Source organism: Mixophyes fleayi, chromosome 6, assembly GCF_038048845.1.
Source record: "Mixophyes fleayi isolate aMixFle1 chromosome 6, aMixFle1.hap1, whole genome shotgun sequence".
In the NCBI taxonomy this organism is placed as follows: domain Eukaryota; kingdom Metazoa; phylum Chordata; class Amphibia; order Anura; family Limnodynastidae; genus Mixophyes; species Mixophyes fleayi.
Window position 1 is genome coordinate 42,876,952 of NC_134407.1, and position 26,809 is coordinate 42,903,760.

Genomic DNA, 26,809 nt, shown 5'->3' on the forward strand with positions numbered 1-26,809 from the left:
GACGGTGCTCACTTCATTGTCCATGCCCTTGGCCTGTTGTGAGTTGGCTTTTTCTTGGAATCTGCGTTGCTGACTGCCTCCATGGTTGCCAGGTCCTAATGCTTCCCGCTCTGACATCAAGCAACATACTTGGTTTCTTGCTTAAAAATAGTGGGCTGATTATGTACTGGAGAAATCTAAAAGAAAACTGCTCTTCTCCAAACATGTTCATTTTGCGCAGGCAGACAAGAAGAGTCGTTTTTTTTAGCACAAATGGCATGGGCAGAAAAGGCTAGCACAGCTGTTCCAGTAGTAATGAAGAGTTGAGGGGGTGAAGCAATTTTAAATGCCTGACATAATTGCGGTGTTTTATGCTCACTTTATGCTCACTTGCGGTGTTTTATGCTCACGTTTAAGGTGCAGTATGACATGAGTACACTGCAAACTTATTTGAATACAGTCTCTCTTCCCAAACTTTTGATTGTTAATAAGACATATTTTAATTTTCTACTAAAACTGATGGAGGTTGATGCAGCCATAATGTCTTTCCCAAATGGTAAGGCCCCTGATGTAGATGGTCTACTGATAAAGCTATACAGACAGCATAGAGCATTTTATGTCCCTAAGCTTTAATGAACTGTGTGAATCTGTCTCCCTCTCTCAATCTACATCAGAGATGCTCATAGTGGATATACCAAAACAGGGAAAGGACTATTTACACCCTGATTCGTATAGGCCAATATCTCTGTTATTATTCTGCGATTTCTGCACTAAGTGGGATTTTCTCACAAAGTGGACGAAAATGCACAGTTAGACAACACAGTTGGACAAACATTGGACTACATTTGACTTGCTTTTACTCCCATCAATAAGCAACATCTGCCACAGCCTATTTCAGCACTACTTGTCTATTTATATGGAATACTGCTAAGAGGTAATTCTTAAAATACCCTTGCTTTTTGCTTTTACCCCTTTTATCACAATGTTTCACAAATTGCTTTTCTTAGTCTCCTTTCATGGCATGATCTTTAGGACTGTGTCATCTTTCACCCCTCCACCAACACACAAATTTGTTCATATTGCACCTGCATTACTCCACTCACCTCTATTTAACACCCATGAACTGTTGTCCTATTTATTATCTCTAACTAGTACAGCCTCCACCTGTCGCCAGAAAATAAAAGGCCACACATCTTACAATCCCCTTGCCTATCTTTTGCTCACTCTGCTTCTATTAGCTGGTGATATATCACCTAATCCAGGTCCCCCACACTCCTCACACACACATACATCAGAACACTACCGTTCTATAGCAAACCTCAAACACATCACCTGTCTCCCCTCTCTTCCCAAGTCCTTTAAATGTGCCCTTTGGAATGCACGCTCTGTTTGTAACAAACTTACCTCCGTTCATTAACTCTCTTCCTCTCAAAAAACCTCAACCTTCTGGCAATAACAGAAACATGGCTCATGCAATCAGACACTGCCTCACCTGCAGCACTTTCACATGGTGGCCTCCATCTCACCCACACCTCCAGACCTGAAGGCAGACAAGGAGGTGGGGTTGGACTACTTCTCTCCCCACAGTGCACATACACAGTTCTACCAAATGTCCCATCACTCACGTTCACATCTTTTGAAGTACATGCTATTCGCATTTTTAATCCATTCTCCCTACGTGTTGCGGTGATCTATCGTCCCCCTGGAGCACACCAACAATTTATTGAGGATTTCTCTGCATGGCTCCCTCACTTCTTATCTTCAGACATCCCCACCATCATCATGGGTGACTTCAACATCCCCATTGATAACCCACCTTCCAAAGCTGCTTCCAAACTACTCTCTTTAACATCCTCACTTGACCTCTCCCAGTGGATTGAATCATCTACTCATAAGGATAGCCACTGCCTTGATCTTGTTTTCTCTAGACTATGCTCAGTTTCTAATTTTATTAACACACCCTTCCCCCTCTCGGATCATCACCTTATCAGCTACACTCTTACCCCCACTGCTCTAACCTCTCTACTGTCTGACTCAACCAAGCCTCCTCATACTCGTAGAAATCTTAATTCTATTAATCTTCAACAATTTTCCACCTCTCTCCAACACCTTCTCTCCCCTATCTCTACATTCTCATCCCCTGAGATGGCAGTACCTCATTTTCACCTAACCTTAGCAACGGCCCTTGATCAAGTGGCTCCAGCGACACTTCATACTACACGTCGACTTCGATGTCAACCGTGGCACACCAAAGCAACACGAAATCTTCAAAAACTGTCCCGTAAAGCAGAACGTCACTGGCGTAAATCTCGAAGCTCTAATGACTTCTTCACATATACTTCTGTCTACCACTCCTATCGAAATGCTCTGGACACTGCAAAACAAACATACTTTCAATCTCTTATCTATGCTCAGGCTTCTAACCCCAAACGCCTTTTCAATACATTTAATCATCTTCTCAATCCTCCCACCCCGAACCCTCCATCTACTATCAGTGCTCAGGATCTTGCTTCCTACTTCAAGGACAAGATTGACAAGATCAGACTAGAAATGGTATCCTCTTCCTCAACAAGCCATCAGCTCATTTCCTTCCCACTACCCTCTGACACCCTTTCTTCATTTGACCCCACAAATGAAGAGGAAATTTCTACGCTCTTCTTATCTTCCTACTCTACCTCCTGTCCTCTTGATCCTATTCCCTCGCAAATTGGTAGATCCCTGTCTTCTGTGCTCATTTCACCTCTAACTCAAATCTGTAATCTCTCACTCTCTACTGGCATCTTTCCATCACTATACAAGCATGCAGTGATTACTCCTATTCTAAAAAAACAAAACTCCGACCCAAACTCTCTCTCAAATTACCGTCCCATCTCTCAGCTCCCTTGCCCCTCCAAGCTTCTAGAGAGACTTGCCTACACTCGCCTCACACGCTTTCTTTCCGCAAACAACCTGTTGGATCCTCTTCAGTCTGGCTTTCGTTCTCAACACTCCACAGAGACTGCGCTGACCAAGGTTGTTAATGATCTGATCACTGCTAAGACTGAACGCCATTACTCTCTCCTAATTCTCCTTGATCTCTCGGCTGCATTTGACACCGTTGACCACTCTCTTCTCATACAAACGCTGCAATCCCTAGGTCTTCAAGACACAGTTCTATCCTGGTTCTCATCTTACCTCTCTAATCGCTCTTTCACTGTTAATTTCTCTGGAGCCACCTCTGCTCCGCTTCCCCTATCAGTTGGAGTACCACAAGGCTCGGTGCTAGGTCCTCTGCTGTTCTCTATCTATACCGCTTCTCTTGGAAATCTAATAAGTTCCTTTGGCTTTCAGTATCATCTCTATGCGGATGATACCCAAATCTATCTATCCTCTCCTGATATCTCGACATCTGTGTTGTCCCGTGTAACTGACTGTCTTTCTGCCATTTCATCTTGGATGGCCTCTCGTCAACTCAAACTTAATCTTTCTAAAACAGAGTTAATAATATTCCCACCCGCCAACAAGAGCATACCTGACATTTCTATCTCTGTTGATAACATGACCATAAATCCCACCCCACAAGCTCGCTGCCTAGGTGTAATCCTTGATTCACGCCTATCCTTTGTTCCCCACATTGACTCTATATCTAAATCATGTTACATACATCTAAAGAACATTTCCAGAATCCGCACATATCTCACACAAGACACTGCTAAAACCTTAATTCATGCACTAATCATCTCCCGCATTGACTATTGCAATTCCCTCCTTACTGGTCTTCCCAAAAACAGACTCAAACCCCTAAAATCTATTTTGCATGCTTCGGCAAGACTGATTTTCCTTGCAAATAGCTATTCCTCTGTTGAATCACTCTGTATGTCTCTACACTGGCTGCCTGTCTTCTACCGAATCCAATATAAAATACTTTTACTAACCTACAAGGCCATCAACAAAGCTGCACCAACATACATCTCCTCTCTTGTCTCAAAATATCTCCCAACTCGGCAACTCCGTTCTGCAAAAGATCTGCGTCTCTCATCCACCCTCATTACATCCTCCCATTCCCGGTTACAGGACTTTTTTCGGGCTGCACCCACTCTATGGAACTCTCTCCCTCGCACAATAAGACTCTCCTCTGTTCTACAAACTTTCAAGCGTTCTCTGAAAACCTACCTATTCAGACAAGCTTATAATATTCCTCAACCACCATCTTAACCTCACTACCTTTAGCCTGTTACACAATTTCACACAAGACAACTACCCCCGGAATAACATTGTTGTGTGACAGGATCATTTAGCTTATGAGTCACCCTACCTTTGCAGTCTGGCTGGGCCAAGATGCAAAATGTATACTTAACCTCATGTGTCAATCTCCCATTGTCCCATAGATTGTAAGCTTGCGAGCAGGGCCTTCTCACCTCTTTGTCTGTTTTACCCAGTTTGTTTATTAGTTTATTACGTTTGTCCCCAATTGTAAAGCGCTACGGAATATGTTGGCGCTATATAAATAAATGATGATGATGATGATGATGATTATTAACAGATGTGAAGCTCCAGGCTAAATACTAGCCCTTAGACTTAATAAAGTTGTAATGGAACTAGTCCATCCAAGATCAAACAGAGTTCATGCCTGGAAAATCCACTTCCTTAAATCTTAATAAGCACGCCTTATTTTCCACAGACCCTCATACAGTATGGTGGAAGTTGTGGTCCCACTGAATATTGCTAAAGCATTTTATTCAACTAAATGGACCTATCTGTTGGAAGTGCTGACCCGCTTTGGGGTGGGACACTCGTATGTAAAATGGGTTAAGCTTCTCTACTCTAAACCTGTAGCACGAGGCTGTGTGATTAGATATAGGTTACATTCATTTAAATTGGGTAGGGGCACTAGGCAGGGGTGTTTATTATTTCACACTTTTTTTGCACTTGCGATAGAGCCTCTTGCATGTCTGATTAGGAACAATCGGTCTATAAAAAAAGGTCTTTCAATTGTGCATAGGGAGCACAAGGTGACCCTCTATTGTTTTTATCTGATCTCAATAATTTTTTGGTGGTTTTGTTACAGATGGTAATCAAACATGGATCTTTTTCGGGTTCAAAACTTATTTGGAAGAAGCCTAGTATTTTCCTATTGGGATGGGATTGCCCAGTGATACCCAGTATGATTTCCTACTTAAATGGACTCCTTAGTTTAAACATATCGGAAAATGGATAATGTTAACGAGCGATCACTCCTGAATGTGCCACCAGGGATAGGTCTTTGTGGTGCTGTGTACATTGGCGCGTCTTTAAACACAGACTGCACATGCGCCTATTGGCACATGCGCAGTAGCTACCGTATTTCCCCAAGTATAAGACGCACCTTTTCCCCCCAAATTTTGGGTCTAAAAAAAGGTGCGTCTTATACACTGCAAGCGCTACTTACCTCAATGAAGAAATCGGCACCTGGTGTGAGAGAGGAGTCCCCGCTGGCTGTTTCACATCTTGTCCCCGCTGGCTGTTTCACATCTTGTCCCCGCTGGCTGTTTCACATCTTGTCCCCGCTGGCTGTTTCACATCTTGTCCCCGCTGGCTGTTTCACAGATCGTGTCTCCGCTGGCTGTTTCATAGATCGTGTCCCCGCTGGCTGTTTCATAGATAGTGTCCCTGCTGGCTGTTTCATAGATTGTGTACCCGCTGGCTGTTTTCAAACTGATTGGCAAAAAGACCTTAAGGTCCTTCAGGCTCCTCCCACAGCTGTCAGTCACATCACTGCCGATAATATCCAATGAGCCCAGCATGTGTATCTGTACACAGTAAGCTGCACAGTGACAATAGATCTATAGGCAGGGTTGCATTACTATACCGTAGGTTACAATACCATATACCGTTACTAATAACTTTATGTAATACATCTTTTTTTTCATTTTGGGCCCCAAAATTAAGGTGCGTCTTAAACATGAGTGCTTCTTATACATGGGGAAATACGGTAATTACATTTTCAGACCCAAATTGTACCTGTGGAGTATTACCAGAACGGCAATAGCGCACACCTGGGTACAAGTTATCACAGATCCACAAAGAAGCCAGCAAAGCTGTAAACATCAACCCTCCTTCAGAAACCTGATTTTCTGTTGTAGAAATTGTAGCTGTTTAGGTCAATTACTTAGCTAATATGTCTTAAAATATACTGAGACTCCGCCCACAATTGGAGGTCAACTGAGAGAAACACATTTTTCTTTGTCCCTTTACTTGCTAGACACAGAGAGATAGATACATCTATTTTGGAGAATCCATTGATAAACAAGTATTTATGGAATATATATATATATATATATATATATATATATATATATATATATATATATATATAGGAGCTGCAGTGTAAAGCAACATGAATGAATGGTTTGGGTGGTACCTAGGTAAGATAACACAAATTTGCACAAGTTGGACTGAGTAAGACAATGTGATTTTGTAGTTTTGATAATGCAGATTGAAAATTAATATGTGACTGTGTGTAATATGTTTGTTACATAGTTTTGTGTAACATTGATAGTAATGTGTATGGTTTTGTATAGACTGTTTTGTGTTAGTTGTTCGTATGTGATATGGTTTCTGTATTTAAAAAGTGATAAGACTGTTTGTAATGGATGTTAGCAAGACTGTTTATTGTAACGTGGACAATATAATACACTGCACCAAGTTAGTCATTAAGACTCCCCAAACAAATACAGTTTAGGTATATATATATATATATATATATATATATATATATATATATATATATATATATATATATATATATATATAATATAGCTTTTATTATGTGCTGAGGGAGGGTGCACCCACCCATACACTATAATAGATATTATACCAAACATGAAGAGAAAGAGAGAGTGTGTTTTTCCTGAGGCACTCTAATGACAATAATATTTAGTAAAAATCTCAATCTTTATTTTACTCAATTAAAATCTGGACAAGAAATATAAGAACATTTATTCGTATTCCAATTAAAGATTCTTGTAGCAAAATATAAAAAAAATAATAACAAATGGTAACCAGATTGAAATACTGTTAATATAGGCAGTGTTACATTACCTAACCATGACGCTGTTCCACATAAATCTTATTCATTATTCAAAAGTAGGTTAATTTTATTAGTACAAGTGTATATGTTCAGACATTAATATTGAATAAAATTCAATCCATGACCCCTAATTAGTCAATCCTTAGTCCTATTGTGGATTATCTCTTACACCATATGACCAACAGAATATATTTAGATACTACATGTGACATTAAAACCCTTGCAACTATAATGCTCTTGTGGTTCATATAAATATGGTGAGAGATTCCCTAAAAAACGATATATTGACCTCTATATAGGTGATGTTGCAGGTGCTTAATTACAGACCTAAAAAATAGAACCATTGATCTTCATTATTTATTTATATTCCAAGAGTAATAATTATGGTCAGATTAAATCCCCTTATTTGTTTAATCACCTATTGTATGATTCTAACTATCCAAATTTTTATCCTGGTAGTTAAATAATCTATGCACATTAGTTCAATGCATGCAGATATGGGTCAGCTAAGCACCCTTTAGTAGTCTCATACACCTATTATTTATGTCACATGTGAATCTTTTTCCTTATGGATACCACATAGTATCAACTATTTTAAGATTGATTAGTCAGCTTAGGTCAGCTTGAGCATTCTTTAGTAGTCTCATGCACCTTTTATTTATTCCACATGTTAAATCTTTTCACTTATGGATACTACACATTATTGGCTGTTTCAAGACTAATCAGGTTAGTTATATTTTAAGAATTTAATAAGTCTGAATACATGGAACATCGAGCGCTGTAAGGCTTTAACAAGGCTTTAACTTGCCCTGTTAAAGCCTTATAGCGAAACACGCATCGGCGGACACCGCACTCGCTGTTCTGTATATTCAGACTTATAACATTTTTATATTATAACTAACCTGATTAATCGTGATTAATCTATGCAATACCAATTCTTAAGAATTAGCATAGTTAACATGATGTTAATGACTACCTGCATAATTATACATATTGGGCCTTATGTATAGTTGGATGACATTTATGCTTAAATCATAAGCATAGATTTCATCTCATAGTTTACTTAGTGTTCCGTCTCAGAATAGTGCGCAAAATGCGCACATTTTCATTGGTATCCTACACAACAGGGCAGAAGGTCATTGAATTGGGGAGAAAGGAGAGGCACAGTGTGGTGTCCTCTGAATTTACAAGTATATGCACTAGGCTTTGTCAGCTAGGACTGCTGGCACATAGTGAAAAACCAGCCCTAGACCAGTCAGTGTAAATATATCAAATAGCGATTTTTGCAAGTTTTGACTTTAAATCTATTGCCATTTTAAATTTACCATGCAAAGTCGCCGGATTTGCAAAAATTGCTATTTGATACATTTACCCCCTGGTGTTATTTGGGACAAAAAATCAGGCCTTTGTTAAACAGGGTATTTGTGGTTCGATAAATATGTGATCACTAAGGTCAAAAATACCCTCCATTTCTACTTTCTTATTTTTGAGTAGACACCCAAATTTCTTTCCACCTCTTTTTCCTCTTCAGACATCAGTCTTTCTTCTAATTTTGTTCTCAATGTGCTGTTCCTGCCTCGTTCTAGAGAGATTAAGTTCAGGGGCTTGGTCCTTATTGGATTTAATTCTATCTTGTTGATAAGCTGCCGTTTGGCGAAAGGTCGTAAATATTAAGACACTGGGTGCTTATAAAGTTATCAAGAGGAGCTAGCTTGGTTCTCTCTAACTCTTTATCAATTTTGTGTGCCCCTTTAGAAAAGTTTTCCTTAGCTAGCTCCACCTGGTTTTTCCTACTCCCATATATCCTCAAAGGAGTACCCAGATTCATTTGATTTAAGGGTTTGTCTATGAATATGTTTGATTAATGGGGATCTATGTGTCTTATTGAAACTTCTTGACCAAGGTCTTTTGGGGTCAGTTTGTTTTTAAAGAAACCCTTTCCCTTATTGTTGTCAAATGTATGGTAATTTAGTTGTGTTTTTGATGTTTTTCCAGTTTTGATCAAGTTCATAGTCCTTTTTATCCCTAAATATTTTTTCTCTTTGTTTTGTATGATATCCTCTTCAATTTTGTTAATTTTGCTCATTGCAAACTTTTCTAGGTTTTTAAAATGCTAAAGGTGTTCAATTGGTGCTAATTTCTTTTGTGCAGATTAAATCTTTTATTCGCTTTTCCTACACTTTATAATTCATTTCATAAGTTGAAAAGTCTAGGATGGAATTCCATTTACTTAAACATGCTTGGTCTTCAGAAACAAATGTAGACTTTAAAATCCCTAACTCTCGGGATTTGTAGTTTTCAAATATTTCTTTAGAGTGGTCGACTCCCATTATCTTTTCATTTCTATGGTATGTAGTTTTTTAAACCTCATGAAATTATTGCAAAAGTTGTCCTCATGCTAGGGTCAACCACCCTCTCCTTTTTGGTGAGGATTTCATCAAGTCTGGATAGACTATCCTTTATTTGTATGTATCTCATACCTTTTTAATTTTTTGCAGCTCAAAATATAAATGAAGGACTTCCGATGAGTGGTCTACTCGAGGTGGCCAAAATTTTGCACAGCTCTTTGCTCTCCCCTCTGATTCCCCCACAATCTGGATCGTCAGGGTCATAGACAGCCCCCTAATCAATATCTAGGGGGGCCCGGAGATAGTAACGGTAAATAGAGCTTTCTCTAATATACACCTGATATGCCTTGCTTATTAAGATATCATGTTCAATATTTGTATTGTTATATATTTCTTCTGCCTTTTCTGGTAGAAAATTTGAAAAAGTATGTTTGATGCAACATTGTTGTTTATGTACATGTTTGTATTCAGACATCTTTTGGACCAGCTTTCCAGCTATAGCCCTTTTTATGTGCTGCTTTCTCTCCTCTCTACTGATGTGACATTGTTCCCTCACTGTATAGATCAATGTGACCAACCTCACCCTCCCACAGGTATTGGATGACTTCACACACCACTTCCTCTCCCCATGCACTACACTTAGTTTCATGGAATTTTGTTTGCTTAAATATTCCATTAAAGAGACGTAAGATTTTTACTCATTTTAGGTCCATTAAACCTGATGTAGTTGTTTCTCTAGGAAATGCACTGGTTGTTCACACAGAGCATTACTTTACACAATTCCTGAATTAACAAATGCATCTCAGCTCCATGTTCACACAAAAAATGGGGGTGGGGGGGGGGGGTGGCCATTATTTTTTGCATAAATCCCCAATATGATATTGTGGACCGCTTGGTTGATCCAGAAGGCAGGTTCCTCCTCTTGGACGTGACAGTTAAGTCAGCGCCGATCATCTAAATATATATGCTCTGAATTTCCTCTAATCCTGCTGTTTGTTGGCATTTGGACAGTGCTATTGTAACAATTTGGAATTGCTTTATTTTAAAATGCTTGTGGAATATTTGTAAAACTATATTATATGTGACTAAGATTTCAGCCATAAGCCCTATAATAATGAGATCAATGATAACCCTTATGTTTTAGGTTTGAGCCAGAGTTCAAAGCCATAATAAATGTACAAATTCAGGTTCTATCAAACACTTCTGTGGTCTGCAGCATGGGAGGTGGAGCAGCTGTCTGCCAAGTGAGAGTAAATAGAGCTTCACAGGTCTCACAATACATTACAACGTACATTTCTCTTGTTATCATTCACTTAGAACCTGTACAATTAAAGCAGGATAATCAGAAATATAGATGAGCTTTCAATTACTTGTAGTTTTAAAATAAGACACTTAAAGTATCTGTTTAGGGGTTGGTAAAAATACATCCTGGGGTATGGAAGCACCATATTCAGCTGCCTGTTCAATCTCAGAGGATGCACTGGCAGTGCGATTAGAGGAGAAAGGCAGTGGATTAGCTGTTTCATCCCGTCTTAAGAAACTATCTTCACCTTTGGGAACATATACAGTGATGTCTGGGATAAAGATCTTCAGAGAATGATTCTGCAAGAACTCTCTGCTGGGCATCAGAGTTTTCCTGTGGGTGCAGCACTGCCCTATCATATAATGACACACACAGTGCTTAGGACATCCGAGAATAACAGCAACAATATGATCAAAAGCACGAGAAGCTTTCAAATAAGCATTCAAGGAGTATCAATATTTTGACCAGGTGGATGCAAGCTTTGTTTCAATCTTTAGCTGGTTATTACACTATGGGAATTACTTTTAAAGCAAACTTTTATATGTTTAGTTATTTTTAAATTTTTTTAGAATTTTCTAATGAAAATAAGTTTTAGGAAAGTAAATGGTTAAGCAAATGTGATTTTTTTATTTCTCTTATAACTTTCCTAGGCATAAGAAATCTTTTAGTTTGTCCTCATGTTCTCTGAATGGATCTGCCATAAAGTCTGAAAACATTAAGCATTATCCTGCTCCATTACTTGTAGGTTATACCTCTGTAGCAATACACCGGTATAACTATATGTTCTGCAAAAAATTTATTCCTTCTGTACATCATTTAATGTTAATAGTATTAGACTGTTAATCTTTCACAGTGACTTAAGATGTGACAGAATGATTGTAACTTGTGGTTTATGGAGAAAACATATACATCCTAGATCTGCCTATGCCAATCAGGTGTATTAATGAACCAGTTAGTATTCAGATCTTGCAATGTTTGATGCGGTAGAGAGATTTCTATTGCATTTCATCTCCCATCTCATTGGTATTAGTGGGGTCATGTTAGGATTGTAACAATCCGCATGTGTTTGCTATGCAAATAGAATACACTCTGCTTGCAAATTATTGATACATAGGATATAGACAGCATTGAATGTGGCACCATGAATAGATTAAAGATCTTGACTTTTTTTTATATGTTGCATTATTGTTTATTTGTGTAATCATTTAGATCATTTCAGATAATATAATTATTTTGGGTTTATATTTTCCTTTTGTAAAACAATACAACATAGCCTCTTTTGCAAAGAATCACTTAATCCCTCTTTCTTCCCTCATTTTGCATCATTTGGGCATATTCCATCATTTGGGCAGGGACTGATGTGAGTGAGTTCTCTCTACAACACTGCAGAATTAGTGGCGCTATATAAATAAATGGTAATAATAATAATAATTCCATGGTTTCCTATGCATGTTCAGTGATTTCTGAAGTATTCTGTCTAGTGATTCAACTTAACTAGCATACTATTCATCTGGTCTTATTATGCATATAAGTACAAGTATATATTGAGTTCATGGTAAATGCATATTATGCTATGGTTTATATTACTGTGTGACCAAGAGTCTGCTATGGAAATAATGATATGCAAGTTTAAATTAAACTTTATTTAATTAAATTGGTCCGACTTTAGATCGAGTGAGGTTTTTTTGAGTTTCATAGGTATATTTTACTTTTGTTTAACAATATGGGAAAAATTGGGTTTGAAAGGAGGAGTGAAGCATTTTGAGAGCTGAGTTGGGGTGATTGTAGATACCTACATGATTTTTTGGCCTCAGGCTCCAGATCTTGGACATCTATTATTACTCATGTTGCTTGTGCCACCTGCACTTAATCATGCCAAAATTTATGTGAGTGGGCAGCTTTAAAGCAACACTGTCCTTCAAACTTACGTCATTAAGATAAAAAGCAGAGTGTGCCACTTGTTTAGTAGAGCATCCCTCCTTCTGCAAATGTATGTAATGTAAAAGTAATATATTTATACCATATACATTAGTAAACCTTGCTTCACAACATTACATCATCACAGGGCATGATTCTCCAATAGGGCTAAGAACACAGGAACAGAACTAGCATTCAGAGGAATTAAGTTTTTTTTTTTACAGGCAGCTGCCTATTTACCATTTGAGGATGGATGTCCCCTCTCCCTTTAAAGGAAGACTCTTAGTCCCACTCATTCATGAAACATATGTATTTGCTATTAGTATGGGTCTGACACTGGCTAAACCTCTCCGGATGAATAGTGTTTGGTTTTGTAAGATAGTTTCATTTCTATTGCTCTCTAAAGACAATCTCTATAACAGTTTTAGCTACAATATATCTTGACGTATAATTATATATATATATATATATATATATATATATATATATATAATTGTAAAATTGTTTCATGATTCTAGAGTCGTGTAAGGAATACACTTTAATGTTACCTTAAATTTGCTCTACATATTTTCCTCTTCTATTGGTAAAATGTTACTTGTGTCTTTCTGATGTTGATTACAAAATGGAATAACCTTATCAATTCCAATGCGCAAGTGTTGTAAAATCAATGTGAAAGGCTCTGTAATGGTTTGTTTCTTACGGTTCCGATGCTAATACAGTCCATTCATGATAAACTATGCAGTTCCTGAGTCCGGTAATCTGATGGTTTGGCACACTTTTACTTATTCCTAGGATCCCTGCACAATAGTATTAACATATAACGGCGATTAACCACCATAGAGTGTGTTCACTACTATATAATGGCAATTAAGTAATAGTCAGAGAGATTATCTATGTATAGATAGGCCCCTATATACATTTTCATGTAAATCTTGTGATATTTTATTTACAACAGCAGGTTGTGCATGATTAATTGAAACGTGCTGTTAAAATTAATGATACAACATCCTAGATGAAACACTAAAGCGGGACAAGAACTGACAGCCTGCGGAATTTTGTCTTAATTAAACCCCTCAACACAGTTGTTCTGTACTTTTAATTAAGGGAACAGACTGAAAGTTTACCTAATCGAACTATACAAATTAACAATCATTGTACCTATATAAGACTGATCACCAAATATATGTATATATCCCTTAAGGAAGTTGTGGAATACAACGAAACGTGTATGAATACTTACACTGACTATGTACAATTGACTCCTTTGGGCTTCCGTTTACAAAATTGAGATATTGAGGATTTGAATCCCGTCAGATATAAATCTCGTCCCCTAGGAACACCGGCAGTGACAGCAGTAGGACTCTCTACATTGCCTTGGTTATCAGATACTAATGTAAGTGCAACTTTTTAATCTGTTAATAAATGTCAAATGTTATATCACTACGTGCAGCTTTGTTCTATTTTCCCCTATGTGACTCCATCGATCTCTGAGAAATTATAGAAAAGGGATCATAGGGTAAGAAAAAGCGTGTCAAAGCATCGCATTACTGGACACCGGAACCACTATCACAGACTGCATTAGCTTTGGAACCGTAACAAATAAACCATTACAGAACCTTTCATATTGATTTTGTAACACGTACGCATTGGGATTTATAAGATAACAAGTTAACCCGTGCATGATACTCATGCATTCTAGTCAAATAAAGCTACTTAAAGTGTTAAAAAGGTTCTTGTCATACATTTGGGCCATAGCCCAGGCCTCAACCACCAACCACTCCCCACAGTCACCCCCGGCAACCAACAACCACTCCCATCTGTCACTTCTCCTTCAAGAAATATATATATATTTTTTTTAAATCTTTATAAACACTTTTAACAATTAACAAATTAAATTAACAAATTAAAAACATCTTAGTATACCAAATTTCAGCCCTTTCTGAATTTTTTTTCCCACACACACTAAGAATTTAGTAGGTCAGTGTATAACTCCGCCCAGCAGGTGGCGCTGCAGCTTGGTTTTATTTTTTCCACACGCACACACACACACACACACAGACAGACAGACTAACACACGCCACTAGACATTTATATTATAGATTGTATAGTGTAACCAACATTAGAAATGCACGGGTAACATTTTACCCATAGAAGAGGAAAATATGTATAGCAAATTAGGGTAGCATTATAGTGTATTCCTTACATGTCTAGAATCATGAAACAATGATATATTTATATGTTACAATTATTCATCAAGATGTATTGTAGCTAAAATTGTTAGAGTTATATACTGAAATGAATGTTAAAATGTAAGAGAATAGTTGTTCTCCAAAGTAAAAAAAACCCAACATAATGGAAACATGTAGCAAGTTTTTAATCTTGACGTATTCCCGTGGTAAAGGGTGAATGAGTTATGAATGAGTTTTCCTTGGAACTATGCTTGAAGGTAATTGAGTAGGAAAGACAAGGATGACGACAGGCGCAGATCCAACAGCCGCCACCTCCCCCTCCAGCGTCACTTATTCACCCCGGTAGCTCTTGTTCATGCCTTCATTCCACATTCTGATTTTAATGGAAAGAAAATGAGTGACAAAGATGGCAATGACCTGTTTAAAAAGCTAAGGGGAGCTAATTTTTGAAAACACACTAACATAAACATTGGTGGGGGGTGAAGGAAGCCCAATTTTTAATAGAAAACCATTTTTTTGCCTCCTCCCCACCAGCTTATACTTAATTTCAGTAAGTTATTAATCTAAATTCCTTTGCCTTACTCCTCTCCAGACGACACGTTGTACATGAAAGTAGATGTCAGCTTCAGTAGAATCATTTAGAACCTAGAACATTATCAATCACCTGCTCATTTCAAAGGGTGGCATTCATTCATGCAGCTTCCTAACTTCATCATCATCATCATCTATTAATTTATATAGCATCACTAATTCCATAGCACTGCACAGAGAACTCATTCACATTAGTCCCTGCCCCATTGTAGTTTACAATCTAAATCCCCTAACATACACACAGACAGACTGAGAAAGACTAAGGGCAATTTAATAGGAGCCAAATAACCTACCAGTATGTTTTTAGAGTGTGGGAGGAAACCGAAGCACCGGGAGGAAACCCACACAAACACGGGGAGAACATGCAAACTCCAAACAGATAAGGACATGGTCGGGAATCAAACTCATGACCCCAGTGCTGTGAGGCAGTAGTGCTAACCACGAAGCCACCGTGCTTGTGGAACCTTGCTCACGCTCATGCCTACATTGCTTCCTTGGGACCTTTGCCTAGTTTATTGCTTTTAGCACCACTCTCTTGAAGGTAAGCTTACTCAGATGTGGCTGCATTTGTTGTGGCCACAGGAGACGGGTAGTCCCACTTCTTCTGTGAGTCCCATCTATTTTTACATTTCCTCTTATCTACTTGAGTCCTACCACCCTATCTAATCTGCCCACACCCTATGGATGCATTGTCCCTTACTCTCCCTGTTTTGCTACACAAGATGGTGTGGTTTTACTCATGCACTCTGACTTCCATGCATCTGTGATGCTACCCTAATTCTTTCCTGTCTTAAAGATTTATCTAGTGCTGCTCTTTTTTTTTCTCTGAAACCTTCTCTGTTTGTTAATCAGACTGTCCTGTGTCATTTAAAGCTTTAACTTGTCCCTGAAATGTAATCTCTTCAGGTAAGCTTACCACATGTCATAGCTTTTCTTGTATCTCTATAGCTAAAATACAGTATAGTCAACTTGAAAGTGTAAATACCATTTTATAAAATAAAAATTCAACTTATTAAAAATCAACTTGATTTCATTTGTTCTACGGATACTATGATAATCATGTTTTATCCATTCATCCATTCACTACCTATCTTTAGTTGTTAGCCCCACGTTAATATAAGTTTAAGTTTATGTACAAGAGAGGCAGGAGACTGATTCAACAAATATTCTAGTTAAAATAGAATTATGGTTCTTTGATAATTAGTTATGGAGAATGAAATGTAAAGGAAGTTTGATGTTTTAAGGACACAAAATAGGATTTACAATGATAGGTCAACTTTAACTAGTGATCATATTAGATATTAGTACAAATGGAGCCATTTATATTTCAAACTGAATTTTACTTGAATTATACATTGGAAAGCAAGTTTGCAAATGTTTTTAACAATCTGAATTAGCCTGTAGATTAACCGAAACTATACATTTTAAATAACTATAGAAAATAAGGAGTTCATACATAAGTAGACCTTTCCAGCAATTATCAGTCACCGTCTGCAGACACTTTACTTTTTTAGACAGAAGGTTTATCATTCCTTTCTGCTTTAGTATGTCAAAAATAATTTCAAATATCTTATTCCAAACTCAACTGTTCAGTTATCCATAATTATATTTTCTTTTTATTCATTAATGTAATTGAAAAACATTTCTCAATATCTTGGTTTCATTAATTCTTGGTATTACAATCGATTACTTATCGTGCTATCCAAAATGTACAGAAAGTATGTTTATCTTAAAGTTGTGCACTATGAGACAAAAAATACATTGAAACATTTATATACATTCATTCTTCTACTTGGACTGCTAAATAAATGCTTTATTTATTAAATATAAGTTAAATATTTTTAAAATACAGAGTATTGTAAACAGAAAGATATAGGTTTATCAATAATTTGGTTATATGTATTATGTACATATATATAACCATTAAACTCTCTATTTATTGTGGTGCAGAGGTTGAAGAATATAATTTGGGAGTAGGTTTCCAATTATGTAAAGGAATGTCCTTTAGATTGTAGTGTCAGTCCTATTTGTTTATCTTTCCAGTTGTGAACCTGGATTCAGTGGAGAACCAACAGGGGTACCAGTAATAACAGCTTTTGGAGGACTATTTTGTGACCTTAATATACTACATGGGCACAAGAATCATTGATTTCCTTATTTTTGCTTTCCCAGAAGCAGTAGTACATTCTATTTAGCAGCTATAGACAATTTTGCAAATATGGGACTCCCTGTGTAAACATCTCTGCATAACATCCTTACAAGAATTCAGAACTACAATATCTTCTAAAAAGGCTGCACTGTTTCTTCCACATTTCAGAAGAGGTCAAGATGAGATTTTTCTCTGTGGCCCCTGTTCTCTTATATTCCTAAATATTGACAGTACTAAATGAAGGTGGCTTAAGGAAAAATGCAATATTTTGAGATATTTTAAATACTCTTATATGTATGGTTAGTTGATCTAATTGAAAATCATTTTCTGTGTATATATTAATATACCTAGAGTAGATGGCATCATCTTTAAGATATACCACGCCTATGTTTTAAAAAATTTTTTGTCCCTAACAACCCAAATTGTATGCTTCACACCTTAATATGAAATAATATATCACTTTTGAAAATATACATCTTACAGTCAAATGCATTAATACTTACAATATCTATTCATTATAGAGAAAATATGATATTTAGAGTATTGTTGCAAGGCATTAAAGATCATAGAACAATACAAAAGTTCAAATTTGGTGACGCTTTTAAATGACCTGAAATGCTAATTATTTATAATGGGTTGCTTCTAGGATGAATTGCTTGTTATTTTCTCCTGTTTTAAGTTTGTGCTGTTCTTATTACTTAACAGCAAAATGATTATTTTGAATACCTTATTAAAATTCTTTTTTTAAACTTTATTTATTGCAAGGTCGAACAATCTTGCAGTAATATCTGAACATTACAAAATATGTAGAGATCTACGATAGCATAGATAAATGCATCGAAATAAATAGAAATAGTGAAGAAGAAATGGAAAACTTGGGAAACCAAAATATGTGTCTCCAGAAAAACCCAAACAATATTTAAAAAAAAAAAACCAACATTTTTTTGAAAGCTTAAAAATAAAAATAACAATTGTCAATCAGGGTTATATATTTTTCAGTGGGAGCCATGGGGGGGGGGAAGAGGAAAAGATAGCAGTAGTGAATAGGGAGAAGATCAGGAAGGAGGGAGAGTTGTAAAGACCAGGGGGAAGGTGAGTAGGGGAGGGTAAATGTTTATAAAAACAAATGTATTCTAACACAGGAAGCTTAATTATTAAGAATAATTTGTGTAACTTGTAGAGATCATTAATTAATATCAAAATGTATATCATGTAGTATTTAAAGAACCTGACTAATATGCTTCATCCAGGTCCCGACTAAATTAAGAATCCATGAAGGTTTGTCATCTCATCAGTTTCTGATCCTTCACTCCTGGGCAGCTCTCATCCTTAATGAACAGCACTGATGGAATACAAGAGACTTTCACTGATATGGAATCAAGAGAAGGTCATATGAGCTTTGTCCTGCTGTACTCAGAGTATACAGTATATACCCAGAAATATGTTTTTATTTATTTACCAATATTAATGTCCCAGCTAGCTCCAATATTGCCATATTAGGTAGACTAAATGGCAAAAATTTTGTACAATAGTTCTTGTTAGGACTGTAGAAAAAAAGGCATTCAAGTTATTATAATCAGTAGTGAAGCTCGATTAAAGCTAATAATCTATACAGGAAGATTTATATATTTGTATTTTAAGTTATTTTTAAAATATAAGTGTAATGCATAATTGTAGCAATGTATGCATTTTGTCTGCTATTTCTCTGAGATGTAGAATGACACTATATATTTATGGTATTTTTGCTCATTCATTGCTCACCTAATATTAAATCGTGCTTGCTGCCAATGTTTTTCGATATTTAGTACAAATTCTATGACTTCCTAAGAACATCAGGTATATGATTAGTACAATAATCAGATTGCCTTTACTTTTGGCAAACATACAAGATATTTGTTCATTTTATGTGTATGAAAATTGCATTTTAAAAGTCAAATTCTTAGTATCAATTTTAGTATCACAGTGGGTGATATTATAATGAGGAACTTTGCTAGAGAATGAAATCATTTCAAATGTTATCACAAATAAGACATTGGCAAGTGACCTGCAATGCACATTTTTTTTAAAATAAAAACAATGCTTTGTATGAAGCTTTTGGAAAGCTAAACCTTAACAAAAATATATCTTAAATAAAGTATAATTTGAAATGATCTGTCTAACATTCCCTTGATTGTAAATAATGCTCTGTTTTTACGCAATAAATAATTAATTTACTATAAGTTCAAGAAAATACTTCTCACTTTAAAAGCCTGATACTTTAAATCAAGTATAATCTCTCATTGAGTTTACTTTAATGTCTGTCTTATAAAGCTGGTAAACTCATTTTAAGTACATGCCTACTGAGAATATGGGTAGCCATTTTTTTGCTGCAGTGATTTTACTAGTCACTGTTGGTTAAGCCCAAACAAAATTGTCTGTCTCCACTATGTGAATACAATCTTTTTTTATGCTTTTCTATGTGTTTCTACGTAATGTGATGTCATCAGTGCAATATGCTGTTAAAAAAGGTATACAAAGTGTGATATAGTATATCTTAGATGGTGATTGGTTAATGGGTTCATTAAATGATCTATGAGTTTGAATCACCTCATTTGAATGCAAATACTGTTTACTAATCTATTTTTTACAAATGCATTTGAAACTAAATATAACATTTGTCTTATCACTATATCAATCAGTGTGTGATCTTCCAAACAACATCAAAAATGACCTTTAAATTCTTGTAATGAAGGGATGTGCAGCACAGTAGGAAGCTTGCCCACTTCTCCATGCTCACCATAATATGTAAAAAAAAAAAGGAATAAATAGAGCATTTTGAAGAATTATTATTCTCCTGCTCACCATGACAACTTTCACTTTTTTATACTAAGAAAATCGGTCAGTTTCCAAATCCAATATGAAGATGTTAATTATCTAGAGATTTTTTTAGAAAAACCTATATTACTACTAAAAATAGCTGTTTACAAATACATTGATAGATAAAATCTCACTTTCACATTAAGTAGCAATGATTTTAACTTTTTATGTTAAGGTAAAATCGTGTGCCAATTGACACAACAATAGTATTTAATACCAAATATAATAAAATATGTAATATATTGTGCCAATTTTAATCATTATTCTATCTTGCAATTATATAAATTAATATTACTTAACATTACTTTATTTTGTCCCTCTTTCATTGATAGTCAAACCAGGTGACTATAAATATCATTATTTTCTGGAAATCCACAATTGTTCCACAAATTAGAACATGTCTTGAAAAAAATCTCTAGAAATTTAATGAATAAAAAGAAAATACATTACAATATCATGCCCTGCCCACAAAGAGAAGCTTGAGCAAGATAGATAGATACTTTTAGTTTTAAACACTGTTATTTGAATCCGCAAGTAAATATTTATATACAACTGATGCAACAGCCTCTCTTCTTTTGTGTTGGTCTTGCCTACAGGTGATTCCAGTACCACTTTAAGTGCTCAATCTACCCCTGATCATAGAGGTGTTGTACAGTTATAAAATAGGAATAGGCACAAGCTTCCAGCGATACTGCATCTCAACATGAGCAGTAACAATAACTTGGGCAAGTAAAGCTCAGGTTTCTGCAACAGAACTTTTCAAAACAGCTGGATGGATGTCTATCCATACCTTTGCTAGCCATTATTATATGTCACTAGTCCATGTCATCTGGATGTATTACCTGCCTCAGATTCTCTTTGATAATTATTATTCTTTTTGATGTCTTACTCTCCTCAAATTCTCAGTTTTTTTCATGGCCCTTCCTACTGCAGCCATGGAGGATTGAAGAGGAGTGTTAGTTTTGCTTACTATTAACTTCTTTTCCTTGAAACACTCTGTGACAGCCCAATTTCCCACACGTGCTTGTTATCTTTCCAAGGAAAGCTTGGAAAGTCACTCAATGATTTAGGGGAAGTGGAGGATCTGGGTTATATATCATATAGGAGTGTTTATAACCTGTCTATGGGAGGTGTTTTTAACTTTACCATTTTAATGGGTGTCATGGAGTATGTTGAAGAAAAGGAATTAACGCTAAGCATAGTTCACACATCAACAGATTTTGCCAAATATTTTTTTTATTTCTGGTGAATACCTCCAAGCAAATACCTTCTTTTTGATAGTTAGTTAAAATCCCTGCAATATGTTGTAAATCATGGTTGAAACTTTTTTCCAAATTTGAACAATTTGGAAAAAACAATATCTTGACATCACCTGAAGTAAATATCTGTTATAGGATGTTATGCTTTGTTTTATTTTTTCGGGATCCAATACCAAAAATGCATAATCATCATCATAATTTATTTATATAGCGCCAACATATTCCATAGCGCTTTACAATTGGGACACACACAGCAATATAGATGGTCTTGAGGCTAATTTTGGAAGTTATTAACTTACACGTATGAAGAAAAATTACTCCAAGTGCCATTGTCAAGTGTTTCCCCCACAAGATAGTCCCTATTGACACAGTTTTTGGAGGGGTTTCAGAGTTGTAATTGTTGAATATTTTGTAAATTGATGAAATTGCTCCTTTTTGGTTTGAAAAGGCTGACCTTTCAAAAGGAGTAAAGGAGCATGGAGAATTACTTAAAATTCAAGTAATGAGGTGAAATAAAACTTTTTTTGTGCCCAAAGTTCACTAATAACACCTTTTATAGTAAAATGCATATGTGCATATGCACTTATAACGTCAAGCTCAGTTTTTACAAAATATGTTGATGTCTATATTTTTTGTACTAGGTTCATGTCTGCAATATTTCAAAAACAGTAATAAATTCTCAAAATTCAAGGGACAATTAAGTTATTTTAAAAAGTTTGAAAGGAAGATTAAGTAAAACATAATTTGATTAAAATATTGCATTTTTCAGGAGATTGAAACTGAATATCCAATGCTTCGGGAAAAAAGGGTGAAACTGATTTTGAAAAAATAATAAAAACTTGATTCTTCATTGTAATGTAGGCTATTTTATGTTCATTCACCATTCCTCTCATTTCCTGTTATTGAAGATAGTGACAGTAGCTATTATTGAAAATAGAAGAGACATTAGCTTGCAAGGACCTATTGCAGTGAGATATAGAATCGGATACACAATGTTCCTGTTAAGAACATTTGATTTATATGTCATTGTATCTGTTTCTCTTCAGCTTATGGTATGGCAGAATTGTTTAAATGGCACTTATGGAAAAGGGCATGTGGTGGGGGAACTGAATTAGAGTACTTTTTTCAGATACAAGCAAGTCCCTAGGTTTATCAGCAGATGTCAACACTCCTGGTAATTAATTTCATCTTCTTCTATCCCCTGTTTCTCATCTGCTGCCTTTATATGATCACATTTTCTAGCTATTGTGGTCAGATCATTGTTACACCTTCCAAAAAAGTATTTGTCCTTCTGCTATAGATCCATCTTTACACATTGTCTCATCCCTGTCCTGTCATGTATCCATAATCCTGTTTTGAAGTCTCTAAATTTTGATTCTGTGTACTGAATACCCAAATCTTGTTTTTCAGCCTAATCTCTGAAAGAGATTGAATTCATTACATTTCCCCTATCCAGCCTACACTCCTGAACCTTTTAAATCTTTAATATCTGCCTTAGTCTGGGCACACACTACATGTTTTTCAGCCGACTATTGGGTCAAGTGAGCGATAAACGACCATTCGGCCAATATCGCATAAGTGTTTATACTTGAACGATGAACGACAGTAGTTCCAAAGTACCAATCATCATTTCATTTGATTGTTCAGAAGATCTCTAAATCTCATTCCAACCTCCTTCCACTCCTGCAATGTTAACGAAATCACGACCAATTGCTCGGCCAACTGCCGATAGTTCCTCAAACAGCAACTCCTTTCTCTGTGATGAAGAGTACATAAATAATCTAAGCACAATACCCCCCCCCCCACTGGAAACAGTAGGTCAGTTATTAGCATGTGAAAGGCTGTGGCCTGGTTCCTGTGAAAAAGTAAACTCAACCCAGATGAAAGGGATTATTGTTATTTAGCAAGAGCACACAATTCTTTTTGGTGAGCTGCTCCCAGCCTGATCAGTCATGCAGAGAGAGCTTCTAGCTGGACATGCATGAAAGTGAGTTGCCTGAGGGCCATGAGCGCTGGCTAGCAGGATAGATGTTAGAATGGAGTTTTTGAATGGAATGAATGATAGGTGAGTGAGTCTGGAAATATAAATGATATGACACTGAATGATCATTTGTCGTTGGTAATATGGAAGTTTGTATACAGATGGTAAATGTGAATTGAGTTACCTGAGTTTAGTGCAAAAGTTATTTCGAGATTGTGTTGGTTTTAAAGGTTAGACCTTGTTTTGGTATGGATAGTGTTACATAACTGCATGCCTTGTAATAATGTTGCAATGCTGTGTAGATATAACTTAGGTAATGGTATGGTGTTAGTCTTATTACAAGCACATGTTATTAAGATGGCTAACAATGTGTTGACTCCTGTAATGCTGTACAGTTCTTGGAATTCCTGTTATTTTTGGGATGGATAGTTGTTTTAAATGGTAGCATTTGTGATATACATAGTTCTGTGTTGGTTTAATGTTGCATTGGAAATTGCAAATGGTGTGTAATTGAAGTGTATGGAAGTAGTTTGTTTTTATTGTAGGTGTATGGAAATGGTTGTGCATAGTTTGTTCGATAGAATAGTGGTGTTAGGAAAGTCTTTCATGGGAAAGTGAAGAAACTGTGTAGATGGTATTGGAAAGTCTGCTGTTGTAAATGTATAGCAAGTGATTGGATTGTTGAGGAAGTGGTCAGATTGTTAAATATAATGTTTTTGTTAGACTGTTGGTTTAAAGAGTAGTTTGTAACTCTGAATATCTAAAATAATGTGGTTTATTGCTGGAATGTTGATGTATTTAATATGGCAGTAAGGTTAAATACCATGTGTTTCGAGCATGCTGAGTTGAGACAATAGAGGAAATGGATCTAGTATCTGGCAAACCTGTGCAATGGCTGCCATCTAGAAACTCTCATGTGAAGGGAATGTGGATTATGAATAATGGCTGTTAGACTTGAAATGAGATAAGTGAAATGAAATGAAAGAGGGGCAAATGTGGTAGAATATGTGAGAATATTTGGAAGGTAAAAAATGTATACTTGAGTGTATGTGTCTCTCTCTAACCTACAGGTTTTACCCCTACTCCCCTGCACACACACAATGCATTCACACACCTAAAACAATATACACATACATTCACACACCTTTAGACAATAGTTAGTGAAAACACACACACAATGACTTGTATATTTATATAACAGGCAATAAATGTAATATATGTCACCAAAATCTATACTTTGTGTAAAATATTGTTACGCTGTTTACTGTTTTATAATATATACATACGTTTTACAATGAGAATGTTAATAATACAACACGCTTTAAATGAAACTATATTTTGTGCATAGTTTTTCTTGAAGATATGAGCATAAGCTATTATATGAATATTGGCCCTGTGGATTTAAGGGAAAATAAGAATTTTTATTTCTTAGGTTAAATCACAAGTACCTTTGCAAGGAATTGGTTGCATAACTAATGGTATTAAATGGTCATCCATACATTTGCCAGATTGTTAAGGAGATTAAAACCCCATAATCACCCTAGGAAATCTTTTTACAATGTGTATATTAAAATTTATGACGTTGTCTCTACCTCTCCAATGTGGTGCGGTGTCAGAACGTCAATCAAATAGGAATAATATGCTTTAAATGGAGAAGCAATAATAAACCTGTTTTACATGCTCCACAAGACATTTATGTGTTCCTATAACATGTATTCTTATCACATGTGAAAATACATATTCTCATTAAGGTGTCATTGATTTCCTGATGTGACATGTGTTCATCTATTTTATTTTATATTATTATATTTAATGATTTTTAAAACACAATGGCATAATAGTCATATATTTTTGTGTATTGATTGTACATATTACGGCCATTAATACCTCTATGTGTATTGAAGTTTATACAGGAATACATTTATGTAGATGTGTATCGCATATGTCACCTTGCATAATTGTACACCTGGATTCACCATGTGTCTGTCTCAAAGAACATAGATGTCTATTGATATGCCACCTTGTATAATTGTAAACCTGTGTCCACCCTGTGTCTGTCCCAAAGAATAGTGATGTGTATTGAACATGTTAATTGTTATTGCCAGTATTTGAAGTGTATCTTTATTGCAAGTGTATCTAATAAACCAGAAAGTTGTGTTGAATAACATTTATTTTTAACATTATCCACTAAAAATGAAAGTAGAAATAAAAAGAAATAGCAGAACCTCTTAATCCACTAACATATTTAACGGTTAATCTGGCCACTGCATTCTAACATTACTTTCTCATATATTTGAAACAATTCCAGGTAATTTTTCTCCAGTTTGTGGAACTTTTTCTTAACATCATTGATTAGCCCTCAATTATTTAAAATATTCATTCAGCTTTTCCATCTTCTCGACCACACTTTTTCCATAACCGGAAGTACTATGAAAATTAGTACGTGTGACATCCTTCTCTCCTTCTGAACTTTTATCAGATATAATGATCTATATGATGAAAGGACAAGTATTTTATTTATGGTTAACAAAGAAAAGGAACACAGCATAGTTTATACCAGAGGGACTACTACAATTTGCTCACCTTGGACACTGCTTGAAATCACTTTATGCTGATGTCCATCTTGGGTCTGGCCAGGCATGCTGCTGCGCTGGTCCATACCAACTGAAATATAGACAATATTTTTTTAATATAACAGAACAGGGTGCACCTTACGTTTTTTAAACTTTTAACATTGTTTAATTACTTTATTTATTTTCCTTTTTTATTTTTCCAATTCCTATTTCTGTGAATTCTTGTTTTATAGTCGCTACAGTATCTTCCAGTTTAACGTTTTGTGTAGCTCCGCAGAACACTTCATCATGCATTCTTCTTTCTGTAAATAGATGTCAAACTTTTACTAACCTACTAATCATTATTGTTACCATGAATTACTAATACTGCTAACTAAATAGTTTTAAACATTTTTAATAACCACTTTTAATGCTCACCTTTTTAATGTTCTTTCGGATTCTCAATAGCCTTCTTTGCTGTTTGTTTTTTATGTGGGACCATCAGTTTTGGATTTGCAATTTTGAACTTTTTTTTATTGAGTTTATCTTTAAGCAAATTTATGTGCTTCTGTATAATATCTTCCTTTAGGTGAATAACTTTTTGCTATTTTCTCTTTTGACAGTCATAGTGGTGCTG